The 18,204-nt window shown below is 38.5% G+C and overlaps 1 protein-coding gene across 1 annotated transcript in view; it reads right to left on the minus strand.

Moving 5' to 3' along the window:
• The window catches only part of IL1RAPL2 (interleukin 1 receptor accessory protein like 2), a 1,316,516-nt gene that overhangs the window by 59,812 nt on the left and 1,238,500 nt on the right, over positions 1-18,204 (minus strand). The window lies entirely within an intron of this gene.

The following is an 18,204-nucleotide window of genomic DNA, read 5'->3' on the forward strand; positions in this document are numbered from 1 at the left end:
CAGCTTTCCTAGCGCTATTTATTGAGAAGACTTTTTCGCATTATATATATTTTGCCCCCTTTGTCATAGATTTATTGACCATATAATTGTGGGTCTATTTCTGAGCTCTCTATTCTGTTCTTTTGATCTACCTTTCATTTTTCTACCTTTCTATTGTTTTTATTACTGCAGCTTTGTAGTATATCTTGAAATCTGGAATTGTGATACCTCCACGTTTGTTTTTCTTTCTCAAGATTGCTTTGGCTATTCAGGGTCTTTCATGGTTCCATACAAATTTTAGTATTATTTGTTCTAATTTTGTGAAAAATACTATCAGTATTTTTACAGGGATTGTATGGAATCTGTAGATTGCTTTGGATAATATGGATGTTTTAACAATATTAATTTATTTAATCCATGAGCATGGAATATCTCTCCATTTCTTTGTGTCATCTTCAATTTTTTTCATCAGTGTTTTACAGGTTTTAGAGTACAAGTATTTCACCTCTTTGGTTTAAGTTTATTCCTAGATATTTTATTCTTTTGGTTGGAATTGTAAATAGTGTTGTTTTCTTAATTTCTCTTTCTGTTACTTCGTTGTTAGTGTGTAGAAATGCTACCAATTTCTGAGTATTAATTTGTATCCTGCAACTTTACTGAATTCATATATTACTTCTCATAAATTTTTGGTGGAATCTTTAGGATTTTCCATGTATAGCATCCTATTATCTACAAATAGTGGCAATATAGCTTCTTCTTTAAAAATATAGATATATGTTATTTTATTTTTTCTTAGCTTGTCTGATTTCTGTGATAGTTCTGTGATAGTATCACATTGATTGATTTGCAAGTGTTGGACCATACTTTCAATACTATGTTGAATAAAAGCGGTGAGAAGAGAGATTGTTGTCTTGTTCCTGATCTTAAAGGGATAACTTTCAGTTTTTCACCGAGTATGATGCTAACTGTGGGTTTTCATACATGGCCTTTATTATGTTGAGGTGTCTTCCTTTTATCCCCACTTTCTTGAGAGTTTTTATCATGAATGGATGTTATACTTTGTCAAATGCTCATTCTGCATCTATTGAGATGAGCATATGATTTTTATCCTTCACTCTATTGATGTAGTATATCACATTGATTGATTTGCAAATGTTGGACCATACTTGAATCCCCAGAATCAATCCCATTTCACTATTTTGAAGGATCCTTTTAGTAAATTATATGTTGTTTTCTCATATTTTGTTAAGGATTTTGCTAATACTTGTTTGGGGATTTTTGCATGTTTTTTAATCAGGAATATTGACCTATAGTTTTGTGTAGTTTTTGTGGCATCTTTGTCTGGTTTTGACATCAGGGTAATGCTGGCCTTGTAGAACACATTTGAAATCTTACCTTACTCTCCTATTTTTGGAATAGTTTGCAGGGAATAGTTATTAAATCTTCTTTAGATGTTTGGTAGAATTCCCAGTGAATCCATCCAGCCCTCCACTGTCATGTTTTGGTAATTTTTTGATTACTGATTCAATTCTATTAGGTGCAGTAAGTCTGCTCAGATTATTTATTTTTTCTTGATTCAGTTTTGGAAGATTGCATATTTCTAAGAATTTAACCATTTCTTCAATTGTTCACTTTTTGGGCCTATAATTTTTCATACTATCCTCTTATAATCCGTTGTATTTCTGTGGTGTTTATGGTTACATGTCCTATGTCATTTCTGATTTCATTTGCTAAGTCCTTTCTCTTGTTTTCTTAATGAGTCTGGCTAAGGTTTTATCAATTTTGTTTACCTTTTCAAGGAACCAGCTTTTAGTTTCATTGATTTTTTTTTTTAGTCTACGTCATTTATTTCTGCTCTGATCTTTATTATTTCCTTCCTTCTATTCACCTTTCACCTTGGGCTTTGTTCTTCTGTTTCCAGTTCCTTTAGGTGTGAGTTTTAGATTCTTTACTTGAGCTTTTTCTTTTTTTAAAGATTTTATTTATTCATTGACGAGAGACACATAGAGAGAGGCAGAGGGAGAAGCAGGCTTCCCCCGGGGAGCCCATTGCAGGACTCAGTCCCAGGACCCTGAGATCACGACCTGAGCCAAAGGCAAACACTCAACCACTGAGTCATCCAGGTGCCCCTGTTTCTTGAGGTAGGCCTGTTATTGCTATATAATTCCCTCTCAAACTGCTTTTGTTTCATCCCAAAGATTTTGGACACTTGTGTTTCCATTTTGTCTCCAGCATTTTTAAAATTTCTCCTTTCATTGTTTCATTGACACACTGGTTATTGAGTATCATGCTGTGTCTTCTCCAAGTATTTGGGTATTTTTCCAGTTTTTTTCTTTTTTTAAATTTTTTAAAAGATTTTTAAATATATTCATGAGAGACACAGAGGGAGAGAGAGAGGCAGAGACACAGGCAGAAGGAGAAGCAGGCTCCACGCACGGACGGGACTCAATCCCAGGACCCCCGGATCATGCCCTGAGCCAAAGGCAGACACTCAACCGCTGAGCCACCCAGGTGTCCCTGAAGGAGGCTTTTTTATAAAGAATTGTATGCATGGTCAAGACAGACTGAGATTGGGAGAAGTGAGTTTTACAACTACACTGGTATAACATTGAGATTTGGCTCTTCTCTCTGTTAAAATGACAAGGTTTTCTTCCATTGGTAGTCTACTCTTGATAAGAGATTGTGAACAGAGAAGAAAAGACAATGTTTTTTTTTTTCTTTACCTGCACAGTACACCAAGGTTTTCATATTTATTTTTATCTGGTCTTTACCTACATAAGAAACTGAAAACTTCTCAATATTAAGGAGCTACATTTTGTTGACAACTCCATAACCTCCTGTAGAATCTCCTAGAGCCACATTAGTGAAACAGATACTAGAGTTTTAAGTTTTGTAATTATCCATGAACCTTTGTAGGTACATGCCTTGAAACCTTCTGATATAGGTTGGTTGGTTGGTTGGTTGGTTTGGCTAGCTGGCTGGCTGGCTGTTTGCTTGTTCATTCATTAGTTCATTGATTTTCAACAGATTCCCAGAAAGTCAAACCCTAGAGTCTCTTGACAAATATATGTAGTTTACCTGCTATATGAAGTCACATGAGAAGCATTGTCAAACAAATAATAATAAGCCCTCTTAGATTATATTGGGTGCAAGAATGCTGTCGGTGTTCCAAAAATGAAATGACAGCAAAAGCAGTCCTGAGAGGGAAATATATCGCAATACAAGCATCCCTCAAAAAACTGGAAAAAACTCAAATACAAAAGCTAACCTTGCACCTAAAGGAACTGGAGAAAGAACAGCAAATAAAACCTACACCAAGCCGAGGAAGAGAGATGATAAAGATTCGAGCAGAACTCAATGAAATAGAGACAAAAAGAACTTTAGAACAGATCAACAAAACCAGGAGTTGGTTCTTTGAAAAAATTAATAAGATAGATAAACCATTAGTCAGTCTTATTAAAAACAAAAGAGAAAAGACTCTAATAAAAACATGAATGAAAAAGGAGAGATCACAACTAATACCAAGGAAATACAAACGATTTTAAAAACATATTATGAACAGCTATATGCCATTAAATTAGGCAAAAGAGAAGAAATGGATGCATTTCTGGAAAACCACAAACTACCAAAACTGGAAGAAGAAGAAATAGAAAACCTGAACGGGCGGATAACCCGGGAGGAAATTGAAGCAGTCATCAAAAACCTCCCAAGACACAAAAGTCCAGGGCCAGATGGCTTCCCAGGGGAATTCTATCAAACTTTTAAAGAAGAAACAATACCTATTCTACTAAAGCTGTTCCGAAAGATAAAAAGAGATGGAATACTTCCAAATTCGTTCTGAGGCCAGCATCACCTTAATTCCAAAACCAGACAAAGACCCCACCAAAAAGGAGAAGATCCCTGATGAACACAAATGCAAAAGTTCTCAACAAGATCCTAGACAATAGGATCCAACAGTACATTAAGAAGTTTATTCCACCATGACCAAGTGGGATTTATCCCCGGGATGCAAGGCTGGTTCAACACTAGTAAAACGATCAACGTGATAGATCATATCAACAAGAGAAAAATCAAGAACCATATGATCCTCTCAATAGATGCAGAGAAAGCATTTGACAAAATACAACATCGAATCCTGATCAAAACTCTTCAGAGTGTAGGGATAGAGGGAACATTCCTCAACATCTTAAAAGCCATCTACGAAAAGCCCACAGCAAATATCATTCTCAATGGGGAAACACTGGGAGACTTTCCCCTAAAATCAAGAACACGACAGGATGTCCACTCTCACTTCTGCTATTCAACATAGTACTAGAAGTCCTAGCCTCATCAATCAGGCAACGAAAAGAAATAAAATGCATTCAAATTGGCAAAGAAGAAGTCAAACTCTCCCTCTTCACAGATGACATGATACTGTACCTAGGAAACCCAAAAGACTCCACCCCAAGATTGATAGAACTCATACAGCAATTTGGCAGTGTGGCAGGATACAAAATCAATGCCCCAAAATCAGTGGCACTTCTATACACTAAAAACGAGACTGAAGAAAGAGAAATTAAGGAGTCAATCCCATTGACAACTGCACCCAAAAGCAGAAGATACCTAGGAATAAAGCTAACCAAAGAGGTAAAGGATCTATACCCTAAAAACTATAGAACACTTCTGAAAGAAATTGAGGAAGACACAAAGAGATGGAAAAATATTCCATGCTCATGGATTGGAAGAATTAATACTATGAAAATGTCAATGCTACCCAGGGCAATGTACACGTTTAATGCAATCCCTATCAAAATACCATGGACTTTTTTCAGACAGTTGTAACAAATCATCTTAAGATTGGTGTGGAATCAGAAGAGACCCCGAGTTGCCAGGGGAATATTAAAACAAAAACAAAAACAAAAACAGAGCCGGGGGCATCACAATGCCGGATTTCAAGTTGTACTACAATCTGTGATCATTAACAGAGTATGGTACTGGCACAAAAACAGACACATAGATCAATGGAACAGAATAGAGAATCCAGAAATGGCCCCTGAACTCTATGGTCAACTAATATTTGACAAATCAGGAAAGACTATCCACTGGAAAAAGGACAGTCTCTTCAATCAATGGTGCTGGGAAAATTGGACATCCACATGCAGAAGAATGAAACTAGACCATTCTCTTACACCATACACAAAGATAAACTCAAAATGGAGGAAAGATCTAAATGTGAGACAAGAATCCATCAAAATCCTAGAGGAGAGCACAGGCAACACCGTTTTTGAACTTGGCCACAGTGACTTCTTGCAAGGTACATCCACGATGGCAAGGGCAACAAAAGCAAAAATGAATTATTGGGACTTCATCAAGATAGAAACCTTCTGCACAGCAAAAGAAACAGTTAACAAACCTAAAAGACAACCTACCGAATGGGAGAAAATATTTGCAAATAACCTATCAGGTAAAGGGGCTAGTATCCAAGATCTATAAAGAACTTATTAAACTCAACAGCAAAGAAACAATCCAATCATGAAATGGGCCAAAGACATGAACAGAAATTTCACAGAGGAAGACATAGACATGGCCAACAAGCACATGAGAAAATGCTCCACATCCCTTGCCATCAGGGAACTACAAATCAAAACCACAATGAGATACCACCTCCCACCAATGAGAATGGTGAAAACTAACAAGACGGGAAACAACAAATGTTGGAGAGGATGTGGAGAAAGGGGAACCGTCTTGCACTTTTGGTGAGAATGTGAACTGGTGCAGCCACTCTGGAAAACTGTGTGGAGGTTCCACAAAGAGTTAAAAATAGAACTGCCCTACGACCCAGTTACAGTGCTGGGGATTTACCCCCAAGATAGAGATGCAGTGAAACGCCGGAACACTTGCACCCCAGTGTTTATAGCAGCAATGTCCACAATAGCCAAACTGTGGAAGGAGCCTCGATGTCCATTGAAAGATGAATGCATAAAGATGTGGTCTATGTATACAATGGAATATTACTCAGCTATTAGAAACGACAAATGCCCACCATTTGCTTCGATGTGATGGACCTCGAGGGTATTATGCTGAGTAAAATGAGTCATTTGGAGAAGGACAAACATTATATGGTCTCATTCATTTGGGGAATATAAAAAATTGTGGACAGGTATAAAGGGGAAAGGAGGGATCCCTGGGTGGCGCAGCGGTTTGGCGCCTGCCTTTGGCCCAGGGTGCGATCCTGGAGACCCGGGATCGAATCCCACGTCGGGCTCCCGGTGCATGGAGCCTGCTTCTCCCTCTGCCTGTGTCTCTGCCTCTATCTTTCTCTGTGACTATCAGAAATAAATAAAAAAAATTTAAAAAAAGGGGAAAGGAGACAAAATGAGTGGGAAATATCAGAGAGCGTGACAGAACATGAGAGACTCCTAACTCTGGGGAACGAACAAGGGGCAGTGGAAGAGGAGGTGGGCAGCGGGATGGGGTGATTGGGTGGTGGGCACTGAGGGGGGCACTTGACAGGATGAACACTGGGTGATATGCTATATGCTGGCAAATTGAACTCCAATAAAAAATAATTAAAAGAAAACGATTGAAATTCCTAAAGTTGTAACATGTCCTGGTACAGTGCCATCATTCGACATTTGAAATGTTAATATGCTATGTGGTAAAAAAAATAATCAAATTTTCTTCTCAACTGCATTATAATGAACTCTCATTGGGTCTTTAACCATGTCCACTGTTGGCCGTGCTGTCATTTGCAGGTGTTGTTCTGACGCTATTGCAAAAATATGGTCTAGCTTTCAGTTTGTGTGTGTGTGTGTGTGTGTGTGTGTGTGTGTGATTTATTTCTAGCTTCATACTGTTGTTATTATAATAGATGCATGGTATGATTCCAATCTTCTTAAATTTTTTGAGGCTTGTTTTTGGCCTAATATGTAATCTATTCCAGAGAATTTCCCATGTGCAATTTTAAAGAATTTGTATTCTGTTGTTTCTGGATGGAATGTTCTATATATATGTCATATCCATCAGGTCAAATATGTCATCAAATGACACTGTTTCCACTTTGATTTTTTGCCTGGATGATCATTCCATTGATGTATGTAGGCATTAAAGTCCCCTACTACTATTATATAACCATCAATTTCTCTCAGTATGTCAATTAGTAAGTGCTTTCTGTGTTTAGGAGTTCCAATGTTGCATGTGTAGTTATTTACAATTGTTATATCCTCTTGTTGGATGATCCCTTTATCATTATGTAATGCCCTTTTTTGTCTCGTGGCACAGATTTTGTTTTAAAGTCCTTTTTATCTGATGTAATTACCACTACCCCAGCTTTTTTGTTTGTCTTCATTTGCATGCTAAAGGCTTTTCCATCCCTTCACTTTAAGTCTGTATGTGTCTTTAGGTTTGAGGTAAGTCTCATTTAGGCAGCATATAGATAGCCCTTTCTTTTGTTTGTTTTTATCCATTCTGTCACCCTTTGTATTTGATTGAAGCATTCAGCCATTTAATTTAATTATTAATAATTATGTACTTATTATCATCTTGTTATTGGTTTTCTACTTGTTTTTGAAGTTCTTCTCTGTTCCATTCTTATTCTTTTGCTCTCTTTCTTGGTGATTAATGGGTTTCTATGGTTTTGTTTGGCTTTCCTTTTTTTTTTTTTTAATTTGTGTATTTATCATAAGCTTTGGATTTGTGGTAACCATGTGGTTCATACAGAGCATCCTAAATAAATATCAGTCTCTATTAATTTTTTTTAATTTTTTATTTATTCATGATAGGCACACAGTGAGAGAGAGAGAGGCAGAGACACAGGCAGAGGGAGAAGCAGGCTCCATGCACCGGGAGCCCGACGTGGGATTCGATCCCGGGTCTCCAGGATCGCACCCTGGGCCAAAGGCAGGCGCCAAACCGCTGCGCCACCCAGGGATCCCCAGTCTCTATTAATTTGATGGTTATTTGAATTCAATCACATTCTTTAAAAAAAGAAAAATAAATTCCTATTTTTAAATTCTTCTCCGTGTTTTTTGTAGAAGTTTTCATACTTTACATCTTTTTATTCATCATTTTCTTATGTCTAATTATGTCCATTTTTCCATTTAAAAGAGTACATTTAACATTTCCTTTTTAAAAAAAAATTATTGGGATGCCTGGGTGGCTCAGCGGTTGGGCGTCTGACTTCGGCTCAGGGTGTGATCCCAGGATCTGGAATCAAGTCCAGCATCAGGCTCCCCACGGAGAGCCTGCTTCTCTCTCTGCCTGCGTCTCTACCTCTCTGTGTCTCAAATGATTAATATTCTCATGAATAATAAATTTTTAAAAAGTTTTAATTTCAATTCCAGTTAGTTAACATACAGTGTAACAGTAGTTTCAGGTGTATAATTTAGTGATTCACCACTAAAATACAACACCCTGTGCTCATCACAAGTGCCCTCCTTAATCCTCATAAATTATTTAACACAATATCCCACCCAACTCCCCTCTGGTAACCATCAGTTTGTTCTCTATAGTTAGAGTGTGTTTCTTGATTTGTCTCTCTTTGTTCCCCCATGATCATTTGTTTTGCTTCATAAGTTCAACATATGAGGGAATTAATATGATATGTGCCCTTTATCTGACTCACTTACTTTGCTTAGAATTATACTCTCTAACTCCATCTATATCATTGTTAATGGCAAGATTTCATTTTTTATGACTAATATTACATTGTGTGTGTATATATATAACAAACAAACATGTTTATATGTTTCTAGGAATATGTCCATTTCTTCCAGGTTGTCCAATTTGTTGGCATATATTTTTTTCACAATATTCTCATAATATTTGTATTTCTGCTGTGTAAGTTATCTTCTCTTATTTGTAATTTTATTTGTCCTTTCTTTTTGATAAACTTGGCTAGGGATTTATCGATTTTATTAATTTTTTTTCAAAGAACCAGCTCCTGGTTTCATTGATATATTGTATTTTTTAAACATTTATTTCTGCTCTAATCTTTAGTATTTCTTTCCTTTTGCTGGCTTTAAGCTTCACTTGCTATTCTTTTTCTAGCTCCTCTAGGTGTAAGATTAGATTTGGGATTTTTCTTGCTTCTTAAGGTAGGCGTATATTGCTATATACTTCCCTCTTAGGACGGCTTTTGTTGCATACCAAAGGTTTTGGACCACTGTGCTTTCATTTTTATTAGTTGCTATGTATTTTTTATTTCTTTTGGGATCCTGGTTGACTCATTCATTCTTTAGTAGCATGCTGTTTAACCTCCATGTATTCGTGGCTTTGCAAATTTTTTCTTGTAGTTTACTTCAAGTTTCATAGCATTGTGTCAGAAAATATGCATGGTATGATCTCAATCTTTTTGAACTTTTTGAGGCCTTGTGACCTTGTATGTGATCTATTCTGGAGAATGTTCCATGTGCACTCGAAAAAGAATGTGGATTTTGCTGTTTTAGGATGGAATGTTGTGAATATATCTGTTAAGTCCATCTGGTCCACTGTGTCATTCATGCCATTGTTTCCTTGTTTATTTTCTGCTTAGATAATCTGTCCATTGACATAAGTGGGGGTGTTAAAGTCCACTAATATTTTTTACTATTATCAATGAATGAGTTCCTTTATGTTTGTTATCAATTGTTTTAATTTTGGGTGCTCCTAGGTTGGGTGCAAAATACTTACAATTGTTAGATCTTCCTATTGGATTTTTTCCTTTGTTATTATATAGTGTTACATATACTACATATTATTATATATTTATTATATGATGTTTCTCCATACATTCACTTCCAATCTTTCAATCTGCAAATGTCTTTAGGTCTAAAATGAGTCTCCTGTAAGCAGCATATAGATGGGACTTGTTTTTTTAATCCATTCTGACACCTTATGTCTTTTGATGGGAGCATTTAATCCATTTATATTCAGAGTAATTCTTGATAGGTATGTACTTAGTGCCATTTTATTACTTGTTTTGTTGTTGTTTCTGGAGATTTTCTCTGTTCCTTTCTTATCTTTTTCACTTTTGACCTTACCTTTTCACTAAAATAATCCTCTTTAATATTTCTTGTAGGAATGGTTTAGTGTTCAGAAACCTCTTTAGTTTTTCTTTGTCTGGGAAACTTTTTAACTCTCCTTCTATTCTGAATGCTACCCTTGCTGGATTGAGAATTCTTGGCTGCGGATTTTTCTCATTCAGCAATTTGAATATATCATGCCACTTTCTTCTTGTTTGCCACATTTCTGTTGTGAAATCTCCAACTAGTCTTATGGTTCTTCCCTTGTAAGTTAAGGATTTCTTTTGGTTTGCTGCTTTTAAGAATTTTCCGTGATCATTGTATTTCATACATTTAATTTTAAGATGTCTTGATGTTGGCTTGTTTTTATGGATTCTGATGGGAGTTCTCTGTGCCTCAAGGACCTGAATGTCTGCTTCCTTCCCCAGATTAGGGAAATTTTCAGCTATTATTTCCTCAAATAAATTTTCTGTCCCTTTTTCTCTCTCTTATTCTTCTGAGACTCCTATAATATGAATGTTATTATGTTTGATTGAGTCACTGAGTTCCCTAAGTGTATTCTTGTTTTCCATAATTCTTTCTCTCTTTTGTTCAGATACATTATTTTCCATTAATTTGTTTTCTACATCACTTATTCTTTCCTCTGTTTCTTTCAGCCTTGTGTTCATTGCATTGAGCCTGTTTCCAATTTCAGTCATTGCATTTTTCATTTCTCTTTTTTACTCTTTTATCCATGAGGTAATGGTCTCCCTAAAGTCTCCCATTCTTTTCCCAATCCCATTTAGTATCCTTGTGATTGTTGCTTTAAATTCTCCATTAGGCATGTTACTTATATCTCGTTTGCTTAGATCTCTGGCCATAACCTTATCTTATTCTTTTATTTGAGATGAACTCTTCTATCTTGGCATTTTGTCTAAGTCTTGCCCTTCTCTGTGTTAGAAAAGTCTTATGTTTCCTGCTCCTGAGAGTAATGGCTTTATGAAGAAAAGGTCATATAGTGTCCAAGACTTGACACTTCAGGGAGTGTCTCCAGTGTATGTTGTGTGTGCTCTGTTGTTATGTGTTGGCTGCTCTATCCTTCAGGACAGTCATTTGTAGAGGGTCTCCTTGCTCACAGTAGGTAGTGTTTGGTCCTTGGCCAGAATGTGGCAAGTTTTAACTAGGTGTGCTCTGTTTTGCTTTTTAAGTGAGAACTGATACTACTTTCACTGGAACTAAAGCCCTGCAGAACACTCTGGTCAGTAGATGTGGTGTGGGCAAGGGTTTCTGCTGGTCTGGGGAAGGGTACTGATGTGTTGGGATGGAGGTAAGCTTGACAAAGGAGGGCATTCCTGCCAAAACACAAAGGTGTGGAACTTGATGTAAGCAGGTTAGGCACCCACTGTGGGCACAGTGTTACTTCACAGTGGCTCAATATTTATGCTGAGGCTTGCAGGAGGGAGATGGTGCCAGCCAGCTTCTGTATCCCTGGAGCTGCCTTGGTGCCAGCCATCAAGCACCAAGGCCACCAAGATGCCTTGGTGCCAGCCAGTTGCCTGTATCCCTTGAAGAATGCTGCCTCTCAGGGAAGCACTCTGAGAAGTGTGAATAATTTCTCCCCTGTGTGTCTGAGGTGTTTTTTCTTTCTTCTTCTTCTTTTTTTTTTTTTTTTTCCAGATCACTGTTTCCATACTGTCTGCCTCCAGGTTGTTTGCTTTCTCTCTAAGAGCAGGATGGTGTACTCTGGGCTTTTTTCTGCCCAAGCCTGACTAATAAAACTCCAGGCTTTCAGGATATGGTGTGGGCAGGGACCTGCACTGGTCTTCTGGGGGAGAAGCCTGCCACGTTGGGACTGAGACAAGCTTGATTGAGAAGGGCAGTCCTGCCAGAGCACAAGGGTGTGGGACTTCATGTAAGGAAGTAAGGCAGCCTGTGTTGGGGTTGAGCTGCTTTCTGCAAGTGGCTCTATGTTTATGCTGAAGGGTGGGGAGGAAAATGGTGCCAGGTGTCTCCTTTGTACCTGGAAAGGCGTCTCTGAACACTGTCTCTCAAGGACACTGTCCAAGAAGAGTAAATAATCTCCCTGCTGTAGGCCCTAGGTGTTTTTTTTAATAATAAATTTATTTTTTATTGGTGTTCAATTTGCCAACATACAGAATAACACCCAGCGCTCATCCCGTCAAGTGCCCGCCACCCAGTCACCCCCACTCCCCACCCTCCTCTCCTTCCATGACCCCTAGTTCGTTTCACCCTAGGTGTTTTGAAAATCGCTGTGTCTGTGCTATCTGCCCCTGGATTACTTTCCTGCCTTCTCTCCAGGAACAGTCCAGTGTCCTCAAGGCTCTATCCCAGCCAACCTGACCAACCCTTAAAACTCCATTCTTTAAGCCCCACTGATCACAAGAACTCATGAAATTCAACCCCTCTCATTTTCTGAGCTAATAGCTTTGGGAAAATGTTCTCCTGGGAACATTTGGGAAAATGTGCTCCCATGTGTGCTCCTCTCTCTCTTGCCTTACTCCACAATCATAGTTCCCTACCCTCCATAGCACTTGCTAGTCTTTTTCTCTTCCAAGCCATGTCTCCACACTTCCTATCATCTTCAATGATGCTTCTTCTCTCCCTTTAGCTGTGAAGATCATTCTGTCTGTCTTCAGGTGGATTTCTGGGATACATAGAATGTTTTGATAGTTATTTAGTTGTATTTATGCATGAGATGAGCCTAGGGTCTACCAACTACTCTGCCATTTAATCTCCCTTATCATATTTAACATTTCTTATAAGTCTGGCTTAGTGGAAGTAAACTCCTCTGTTTGTTTGTTTGTTTGTTTGTTTGTTTGGGAAATGATTGCTCCTTCAAATATGAATGACAAACTTTCCAGGTAGCATGTTCTTGGTTGTAGTTTTTTTTTTTTCCTTTTAGCAGTGAATATATCATGCCATTTTCTTCTGGCCTGAAAAATTTCTGCTGAAAAATCTCTGCTGAAAAATCAGTTATCGACTGATAGGTTTTCCCTTGTAGGTAACTTTTTAATTTTTCTCTTGCTACTTTTAAGACATCTTTGACCTTTGATATTTTATTATTATATGTCTTGTTGTGGACCTCTTTGGAGTTCCCTGGGCTTTTTGTACTTGAATGTCTATTTCCCTCCCTAGGTTAGGAAATATTTCAGCTATTATTTCTTGAAATACATTTTCTATCACTTTCTCTCTCTTCTTCTTTTGGCAGCCCTAAAATGCAATTGTTTGTTAATTTGATATTGTCCAAGAAATCCCTTAAACTATCTTCATTTTTAAAAATTCATTTTTCTTTTTGCTGTTCAGTGTGGGTGCTTTCTATTACCCTGTCTTCTAGATCATTAATATATTCTGCATCCACCAATCTGCTGTTGATTCCCTCTATTTAGTGTGTTGTTATTTCAGTTTTTATATTCTTCAACTCTGATTGGTTCTTTTTTATATTTTCTATCTCAGTGAAGGCCTCACTGAGTTATTCTACTTTTATCTTCAGCCCAGTGAATATCTTTACAATAATTACTTTCAATGCTTTATCAGGCACATTGCCCATCTATGTTTCATTTAGGCTTTCTTTAGGGGGGTGGGGCTTATCTAGTTCTTTTTTTGGAACATATTCCTCTGTTTCCCTGTTTTCCTTGACTTTCTGTGTTTCTGTGGATTAGGCAAACAGCAACTTCTAAACTGGAAAGAATGATCCTTTGTATAGTCTTCTCTTATATAGACTGTGTGTAGTTGGTGATTTCCGCTGGCTGGATAGAGCTGTGGCTGGCATGGATGGGGGCCTTGAGGCTTTTCACATAACAGTTGCCCTGTAAACACAGGTAATGTTGAAGTGGATTCAGGCTGGGGTATCTGGAGTTCTATGCACTGAGGGCACCCTATCAGGATAGATAAAGCTGAAATGAGTGCAAACTGGTATGTCTCAGGTTCTCTGTTCAGGGGGTATCTTGGCAGGGTGGTTGAAGCTGACATAGTATGCAGGCTGGAAGCTCTTCCCATAGAGGGTGCCCTGGCAGGATAGCTGAACCTAATGTGGGTGCAAGCTAGGTATACTGTGAGGTCCACACACAGAGGACATATTGGTAGGATAGGTGGAGTTGAAGTGGATGTAAACTGGGGTGTTCCTAGACTCTGTGTATAGAGGATGACCTAAAGGGGTGGCTAGAGCCAAGATGGGGTATAGGTTTAGAGGCCTTCTGATGCTCTATACTGTGGGCATCCTGGCAGGATGACTAAAGCTAGAATGGGCATGGTTTGATGTGGTCCTTGGGCTCTCCACACAATATTTACCTTCATGGAACAGCTGAAGCCTACTTGGGTATAAGCCAGGGTTCCCCAAGACTCCCAAACTGGTGGGACAGCTGAAGCTGAATTGGGTGCAAGCTGTGGTGTCCCAAGTTGTTCAACACAGTGGGTTCCCTGCCTGGGTAACTGGAACCAAGGCTGGCAGGGCAGGAGTTTTCCAGGGCATTTCACACAGTGGGGATGCCCTAGTGGAGTGGCTGAAACCAATGCAGGAATAGGCTTGGGGTTCCTGGGGCATTCCACAAGGAGACAATTTGGCAAGGTCGCTGGACCTAAAGCAGATATCAGCCAAGGGTTTCCAAAGTTCTCTGCATGTGGGGTGCCCTCACAAGCTATCTGAAGCCAAAGTGGTGTGGGTCTGAAGCATTCTAGGGTGTTTTGCCTGTGTTACCCTGGCAAAAACGTTTGATATTTTAATTATGTATCTTGGTGTGGGTATTTTTAAGTTTCTCTTATTTGTATATTTTGGGCTTCCTGGATCTGGATGTCTATTTCCTTCCCCAGATTGGGGATGTTTTTAGCCATTATTTCTTCAAATAAATTTTTGGCTTTTCTGTCTTCTCCTTCTGGAATCCTTATAACATAAATGTTTTTTGTTTTTTTTTTAATTTTTTATTTATTTATGATAGTCATACAGAGAGAAAGAGAGAGAGGCAGAGACACAGGCAGAGGGAGAAGCAGGGTCCATGCACCGGGAGCCTGACGTGGGATTCGATCCCGCATCTCCAGGATCCTGCCCTGGGCCAGAGGCAGGCACCAAACCACTGCGCCACCCAGGGATCCCCTTATAACATAAATGTTAATCCACTTGATATTACCCCCTAAGTCCCAAAAGCTATCTTCACTTTTTTCCACTTTTTGCTTCTCTTTCTGCTGATTTGATTGGGTGAATTCTACTGTCTTGTGTTCAAGTGCACTGATCCTTTCTTCTGTTTCATCTAATCTGTTATTAAACCCCTGTATTCTATTTTTCAGTGTGGTTATTGTATTATTCAGCTCTGTGACTTATGTTTGGCACTTTCTTATAGTTTCCATCTTTTTTGTTGAAGTTCTCACTGTACTCATCCATTCCTTTTTTGAGTTTGGAGGGCATGTCTATTATGGCCATTACTTTGAACTCTTTGTCAGATAAACTATTTATTTCCACTTCATTAATGTTTTTTTGGGGGGTGGGGAATGGGAGAGGTTTTACCTTGTTCTTTTGTTTAGAACATTTTCCTCCATTTCTTCATTTTATTGATCCTCTGTGTTGGTTTCTATACATTAGATAAAATAACCACCTCTCCTAGATTTTAAATAGTAGCCTTCTGTAGGACATGAACCTTTTTGTTCAACTTTGCTCCAGCTCTTCTCTGTCTCTCAAACCTTTGTGATTATCCAAATAGCCTATTACATTTGTAATAGCTCCCAGTAGTTGAGGGTGTATAATCCCCACAAAAGAGGATTTCAGTCAGTCCCTGGATTCAGGCTGATTGGAAGCCAGATTCTCAGGCAGCAGTTTTTAAAGTATGCAAATATGTATACAGTCCTGTGTGGCTGCAAACATAAGCCCTGATGGCCTGCAGACCAGGTGAGCTGGAGGTATCGCCTAGTGACAGTCACAAAAATTGGGGCTCCAGACAAGCATATAAGCTTCTTTCTGGGAGACACCAGTGAGATGGAGCAAAGTAGAGTGCAAATATGGTATCCCCGAGCCTATGTTCCCTGAGAGTACCTACACAGGTGCCTTGGTAAATGACAAATCTAAAGCTTACTTCTTAGGCTTTAGTTCCAGTACAAGCAAATAGGCCTCTTTCCCAGACAGACTGAGGGTTTGTTTTAATTTGCTGTCTTTACAGTGCCCTGGGGTAGTAGTCTGAGAAGAACTGTGTTTTGTTTTTGTTTTTGTTTTCGTTTTTTTAATTGTTACAGTCCAATGGGGCCCAGGAACATAAAGCCCCTGGCTTCTGGAATTAAGTGAAAAAGGGCATTCTCTGGGTGGCAGCTGAAAAAACCAGGGCACCAGACACATAAACCAGGGTATGAGATGTGTAAAAGTATTTGGGAGATACTGGTGCTCTGGAGCACAGCAGGAGAGCTCAGAGATGCTTCCCACTGAGAAAAGCAGGAAAAAGATGGTGCCTGATAGATTTAGCAAGGCAGAAGGAGAATGGAAACAATACCCACTAGTCCTATCCCTAGAGTACTCTGACTGTCCCCTGACGCACCAGCTGGCACTTTAAGATTAACAAATTAATCTCTTTCACATACATCTGAGTGCTTTGTAAATAACTATTTCTGTGCTGGGCCCTGGGGTGAGTGAGTTGATGCATGTACCCTTTAATAGATGTTCAGTTCACTATAGCCCTTTGGGGCTTGGGGACATGAGCCCCATTGGTTTTCAAAGCCAGATGTGTAAAGGTTCATCTCTTAGTTGCAGGTATTAAAAAACTGGTGGTAACCAATGTAGTGGATAAACCCTTTTCTCCTCAGGGAAAAGCTCCAGGCTTGTGAATTCTCTCTTGATTGTAAATTGCTGCTCCCAGTGGTGCAGTTTATGGTGAGATTGTGTCTTAACCTGTCCTACATGCTACCATGTGGCCTTTTTCTTGTTTGCCCAATGTGAAGAAATTTCTCAGGTAATTTTCAGGTCTTTTACAGAGGAAATTATATCATATGTAGCTATAGATTTGGTATCTCCATGATGAGTTCAGTCCCTTCCTACATCATCATCTTGAACTGCTTCCTCATATGAGCTTTATTTGTAACAGCTCCAAACTGAAATTTCTACCAACAAATGGATGGTTAGTGATACATACTGCAACATTAATAAACCTCAAAGGCACTATGCTGAGTGAAGGAAGCCAGACACAAAAGACTACATATTGTATGGTTCCATTTATGTGAACATTCTAGAAAACACATGACTATAGAAACAGAAAGTAGATCAGTAGTTACTTATGGTTGGGGTCAGGTATTGCCTGAATATCTGGAGGGGCAAACTCTTGGGGGAATGATGGAAATATTTAAAGCTACATTGTAGTGAGGGCTACAGAAATGTATATATTTACTAAAAGCGGGAATGGTACCCTTACTTGGGTAAATTGTATGCTATATAAACTACAGCTCAACAAAGCTGTTAAAGGTTAAAAAAATCCATATCTCAGGAAATTTACATCTGGGAAGAGACAGATAAAGGACAATTCACAAAACAAATTAAATATAATGTAAGTTGTATACAGGTTCTATGAGATCTTAATGTTTGGGGTTTTTTTCAAAGCTAAAGTCATCACCTTAATCATTGAATGGTCTATGCATAAATTTCATATAACTCAAAGAGATTATGTTTTCCATTTCAAACCCACACACTTGCACAGAGATAACTTCAAAAGAACCTGAAACTGGCTTTACCTAATGTGAGAGAATTGCAGGTATGTATGGAAAGATAAAACCTAATTTTGGCCACATATCTTTTTTCAAACTCATTTATTTAAATTTAATTAATCAACATCTAGTGCATCATTAGTTTCAGATGTACAGTTCAGTTATTCATAGGTAACGTAAAACACCCAGTGCTCATTACATCACGTGTTCTCCTTAATGTCCATCACCCAGTTATCCCATTCCCCCCAACTACCTCCTGTCCAGCAACCCTGTTTGTTTCCTAGAGTTAAGAGTTGGCCACACATCTTAACTCGCCCTCTCCTGGGATTTTTCTAAGAATTTCTTAAGGGTAAAAATTTTATTTTTAATTTCTGTATCTAGCTCCACCACGCCAATCTTTTGATGGACTTTTGATTTTAAAAAGGCCATATCCTTGCCACATAGTTGTTTTATACTCTTGGCTTTTCTTAGACATTTTTCAATGAACTCATTTTGCCTCCTATAAATTGTCCCATTATCTCTTGTTCTTGGCATATATTTTTTTCCATTTATGCCAATGGAAGCCCACTAGTGGTGGTTA

The sequence above is a fragment of the Canis lupus genome, chromosome X (genome assembly GCF_048164855.1).
Source record: "Canis lupus baileyi chromosome X, mCanLup2.hap1, whole genome shotgun sequence".
In the NCBI taxonomy this organism is placed as follows: Eukaryota; Metazoa; Chordata; class Mammalia; order Carnivora; family Canidae; genus Canis; species Canis lupus.